The sequence below is a fragment of the Dryobates pubescens genome, chromosome 3, assembly GCF_014839835.1.
Source record: "Dryobates pubescens isolate bDryPub1 chromosome 3, bDryPub1.pri, whole genome shotgun sequence".
NCBI classification, from domain to species: domain Eukaryota; kingdom Metazoa; phylum Chordata; class Aves; order Piciformes; family Picidae; genus Dryobates; species Dryobates pubescens.
The window spans coordinates 4,310,336-4,316,335 of NC_071614.1; positions in this window are offsets into that span (position 1 = coordinate 4,310,336).

The window sequence follows — 6,000 nt, forward strand, 5'->3', positions numbered from 1 at the left end:
TCAGGATGGCTTTTGTTGCTGTCTCCAGCAAGGGGAGTCCAGAAAGCCTGGCACATGGGCAGCTAAGCACCCACCAGTGCCCAAAAATACACTTCAAGGAGCAATGGGAGTGGGGAGCTGACCTAAAAGGGCAGCTAGGAAATCTCAGCCATTGGGATGCATGAATCTGTTTAGTTTCTTAACATCTTTGACTGCTGGTGGCTACAGGAGCAGGTAGAGGTTGACTTCACTATTCACACAGCAGCACAGGGGTGTGTGTGGTGCCCTGGTTCTTGGGTATAAACAGGAGCATGGAACCTACTTCAGCTGCTGTTGCAAGGCAGGAAGCAGACACCATTATCATGCCAATCCACCTGAGCTTTGCAAGTGTCAAGATGGTATCATTCATGTTTCCTTTGTCATTATTCTGGTTAACCAGTTTTCATTAGCTGGGGGACCAGGTAGCTGCTGTAGATGTGCTGATAACTAAGAGGTTGTCTCTTCAAACCGTGCAGCAAAACATGGAGAGCAAGTAAAGAGTGGTTTCTGGAGCCCAGGCCTGATCTGAATGCAGTCAGTGTAGGAACTAAGCCTATAGGAACATTGTCATCATGGGGAATTTCACAGAATTGTAGAGTTATGGAGTCACAGATTCATGGAATTAGAGAACCACAGAGTTAGGGAGTTGTAGATTCATAGAATTAGGGAATGATACAATTAGAGAGTCATAGAATCTTAGGGAATCATGGAGTCATAGACTCATAGGGAATCAATCATGGAGTCATGGAATCCTGAAATCATGGAGTCATAGAATCTTAGAATCATGGAGTCATGGAATCATGGAGTCATAGAATCACAGAGTTACGGAGTCATAGACTCATAGAATCTTAGGGAGTCAGGGAGTCATGGAGTCAGAGAGTCATGGAATCAGGGAGTCATAGAATCTTAGGGAATCATGAAATCATGGAGTCATAGAATCTTGGAATTAGGGAATAATGGAATCATGGAGTCATAGAATCATGGAAACAGACTCATGGAGTCATAGAATCTGAGAATCAGGGAGTCATAGAATCATGGAGTCATGGAATCATCAAATTCTCTGCTACTGGGCAATGGCTGAAAATGTTCCTATAGACTTCCTTTCCACACTTACAGAAACTGCAATCAGGAGACTCCAGGAATCAAATCCAGCCTCTGAGGATTTGGGCCCTGTTTCCAATGTCTAAAATAGGAGGCAGCATCTATGTGAGCTGCAAATAAACCCAGAAGCACTCAGGTTCCAGAACACAGTTGCCACCTCAACAAATATTTGCAGTCCTGCTGTTTCTGAACCCCATGGGGGTCTAGCAGGTGTGACAGTGAGGGAAGCTGATACACTCAGACATAAAGGAGCAATTTCACCTGTAGATGGAGGACCACCTCAAAAAGACGGAAATTGTTGTGTTGGGGCTGTCCTTCAGAAGGAGCTTTATTTCTTCCCAGGCAGTATGCCAGGTAAGAGACCACAGAGGAGAGAGGCAGCTGAAGGAAAGCATGTGAGCCTGGAGTACTGACTCTTTTGGGACAGAATGAAGGCCTGCTTCCATCACATTTAATCAGGTTTAATATTCAGCTGCTAGTAACAGCTCCTATTTTGCAACTGGGGAGAGGAGAAGGCATTTGGCTGAGCACAGGCAGGCTGTGTAGGGAGAAGGTGGTGGTGATTCATCCCAGCCTAAATGTGCCACTGCTGGGGTGAGGCAGAGACAATTTTAAGAGGTGCAGCAAGTGTTGGCAGCTGCATGAACTGAATGAATGAAGGAAACATGACTGGCTCTAGCTAATTCATATGCCCATGACCCAAGTTTCCCTTCCTGGCATCTGTGCATGTGCTGGATTTACCTTGTAGCTCAGCAGAAAAACTGAAGGTTTTATTTCTCCCAAGAATCCACTTTCTTTCTTTCTTTCTTTAGTTAGTTATTTTTTAGAACAGCCCATCTGGAATGGAAATGTTTGATCCTGCACAGGCTGCTGGGATGTTGCCTTCCCCCCCCCCTCCTTTTTATTGCATACATTTTACCCTTTTGTTTGGAGAGCAGTGCTGACCTATTGCAACCATCTGAATAAAGAAATCACCAGTCACAGCTGCTGCCAGCACAGAGATGGGTTCACATGTGGCAGGGCAGGTTGTCTTCAGTTGGAAAAGCTGTAAAAATGCAGCAGGGCTCAGTGGGACTCAGGCAGTGCAGTTATTCACCTTTTTAAGATGAAAGGAAACCCTTTTCCCCCCACAGCAGAATCCCAGACTGCTGGGAGTGGGAAGGGACAGCTGGGAGATCATCTAGTCCAAAGCAGGGGCAACCACAGCAGGTTGCAAAGGGTTGTGTCCAAGCAGGTTTTGAAAGTCTCCAGAGAAGGAGAGTCCACAACCTGTGGACCTGTGGCCTGAGCCCCCAGGACCTCATCTTTATGGCCACCTCTCGGAGCTCAGTCTGCTCGTTGCACACTTCACAGATGCCACAACACAAAGCATGGGAAACCCCAAACACTGCATTGCCTCTGCTGGTGTCTGAGGGCAGGTGGAGGAAGGATCTTTGCTTGGGGATGTTCACAGCTTGAAGAGGGAGGATTTGCTAACATTTTGGCCCGTGGTTTTTCATGTTTCCTGCAGTCACACTGGCTGGAGGTTTGCAGCCAGGGCTCCTGATGTCAGAAACAATCAGTGCATGGTGAATTCAAAAGCACTGGCATGAGTGGAAACCCACCTTGCTGAGACAGAGGTGGTTCCTCTGAACACTTCAGCTGAGCACACACACACACCAACTCCTGCATCCCCATCCTGACAGCTGCAGGAAGAGCTTGGGCACCATCTAGGCCAGCAGCAATGCAAACTGGCACCTAAGGAGCGAGTTACTCATGCAGCCTGATGAGCTCTGAAACAGGCACCATGAAAAAGTCCTCTTTGCAGCCTCTGCTTGAAAAAATGGATGTGTGGGACCTGGAAAGTGCCTAGACAAGGAACACTACCCTGCATGGATGAAAGCTCAGCCCTGGCAAAGCAGCAGGCTCCATTACACATCTCTCCACCACGCCTCACTGGCTGTATCTCCTCGCTGGCTCTGCCTGCTCCTGCCACAAGATCTGATCTGCACACTTACCCCTGGACACCCAGGTGCAGAGTCTTATATATTTGTCCCAGGCACATGCTAGGTAAATAACAGAGACATCCTGAACCCAGGAACTTCTCTGCTTTCTTGCCCCTGCAGCAGCTGCCTTCATAAGAGGCAGAGCATCTCCCCTGAGGTCTGGCTTCCCATAGGGTGCATCCAAAAGCACATCTCTGGTGCTCCTTTTGAACTGAGGGTAGTAGAGAAGGCAGAGCAAATTATTGCTTCTGATAGCTTAGGTTTCACAGAAATGTCAGAGAAATTCTTCCAGGCAAACTGCAATGAGCACAAGATTTCTATGTTCTTCTAAGATTTTGTTTTACTTGTTTTGCTTTGGTTTTTCTCTCAGGCTGCTCTGTTTTTCCTCTTTCTCTAGGAAATATGAGAGCTATGAGCTCAAAAGATGGTGCACATAAGCAAAAGTACTCCAAAGGATAAAAGTGCAACCAAACTCTTCCCTTCCCATTTTAATTCTGCTTCAGGGAGAAAGAGAGAGAGAGTCTGTTATCCTCTCTGCACAGCCAGGAGCATCCCGTGGCACACAGGCTGCTGGTGAAAGTGAATTATCTGTGCAAGGAAAGTTAATTAAAGAAAAAGGCTATTGAGATCTGTATTCAAAACAATGTTGCAAGGAGTTAAATTTAAACTGGGGGTTTCTCATCTCCTCCTTGCATGCACAGCCAGGAGAATGGCAGACAGAGCTGGGTGGAAATTCACTGCGGGGAGTTCTCAGCCAGCACTCAGGGAGGGGATGTACCAAACCAGACCCTTAGCCCATATGCCACTTAGCCAAGGCAAGCACTGGTGAGAGCTGCAAATCCCTGCCAGGCAGGCTCCCCTTCTGCCTTTCCCTAGGGATGCACAACAGGTGAGATGAATCCAGACCAAGCAGCAATGCCCCTGCACCAAGCAGGAGGCACAAGGACCTTGTAAAGGGGCAGAAGGCACTGGTGAGAGCTGCAAATCCCTGCCAGGCAGCCTCCCCTTGTGCCTTTCCCTAGGGATGCACAGCAGGTGAGATGAATCCAGACCAAGCAGCAATGCCCCTGCACCAAGCAGGAAGCACAAGGACCTTGTAAAGGGGCAGAAGGCACTGGTGAGAGGCTAATGGGATCAGGCAAGAGCAAAAATGGTCAGTTTGGTTCCCTGCTTCCCAGCCTGTATTTTAATGTCTCACCTTCCAATACCTGAAGGGATCCTACAGGGAGGCTGGAGAGGGACTTTTCATGAGGGTGTCTAGAGATAGGACAAGGGGTTTGAAGCTGAGGGTTAGACTGCATCTCAGGAAGAAGTTCTTCAGTACAAGGGCGATGAGACTCCGGAATCAGTTGCCCAGGGATGCTGTGGATGCCTCCTCCCTGAGGGTGTCCCTGGCCAGGCTGGATGAGGCCTTGAGCAGCTGAGTCTAGCTGAGAGGTGTCCCTGGCCAGGCTGGATGAGGCCTTGAGCAGCTGAGTCTAGCTGAGAGGTGTCCCTGCCCCTAAGTGGGGGAGCAGATGATCTCTGAGGTCCTTTCCACCCTGAGCCACCCTGTGATGACTTTCAGAAGCCCGGAAGTTAGCATCCCCTTTGCCACTCCTCCTGGCCGAAGAGAGCTTTCAAACAAGACTCTGGAGCCATGGTAAAATGACCACAGTGTACTTTATTTAATGATTTTGGTACCTTGTGTTGCAATAAAATTAAAAAAAATCTACAAAATCCAAATAGATAGAAAAATTTTCAAGTTTTCCTTTGAAGTCTTCCAAGACAAAAAAAAAAAAAGAAGAAGAATTAATAAGGAAAAGCAAAGAACCCAAAACAGAACCCCCCCAAAAAAATTAATAAACCAGCCCCCCCCAAAATATTATATATTAAAATAATAATCAAGGCATAACCAAAGGAAAAAAAAAAAGAAATAGTCAGTATGAAGCACTACTTTCAACTTCATTTCATCACAAATTGCAACTTGACTTTTGAACAGACCAAAAGAACTATGGTACTGCAGCACATCAAATACTTCACACACTGTGTTCTTTACTATAGCACATGGGAAACCTCTGCCCCAGCAGGCAGGGGGAGGGGAGGGGGGGAAGGGGGGGGTCTCTAGCCAATAAAAGACACTCTTCACAATCTCAACTCTAAAGGAATGTTTGTATACATGGATTCAGAATATATATATTTACAGGAAGAGTTTTATTCTTTTCTTTTCTTTTCTCTCTCTTTTTTTTTTGTCTTTTTCTTTTTTAATAACTATTTTGCTTCTTCATTTCAAATAAAATAACAAATACATTTGCTTTGATTCTTTTTTTAATCATCTTTTTTTTCCCCCTTTCCTTTCCTTTTCTTTACAATGTTTACAAGTCAAAGCACAAGGTCTGCAATGATTATCATTCACCTCGAGTCACTGTGCTTGTACTGGGAGAAGGAGGGGGTGGGGGGTGTGGGGGGTGGGAGGAGGATATCTACACTGTTCCATAGACACAACTGTGACCTTCCATCACTTCTTTATTCCTGCAGTGGTGACCAAGGAGTAGAAGCACAGTAACAACTGTTTTGTCAGCACAATCAGTGTAGAATGCAACAGTTCACAACAGAGAACTGAGAGACTCTTGGTCCATTTCTGTCCAGTTTTGCTGTTTGCCTGCCTACTGTCTGCGTGACATAAGTTGTCTACAAGAGAAGAGTTCAAATGACACAACTTGAGTAGGAAAAGAGCACACATTTAAGTCTTTATTAATTATTTTTTTAAGGCAAATTAATAAGCAGCTTATGGTGTTTTGTTTAGTTTTTTATTTTCTCCCTTTGAACTAGAGCCTAAAAGAACCAAAATAAAGAGAGACCCCAAAAAATTATGTATGTTCTGCCACTGTCAGCAATGATGTCCTGTTCAATTGAT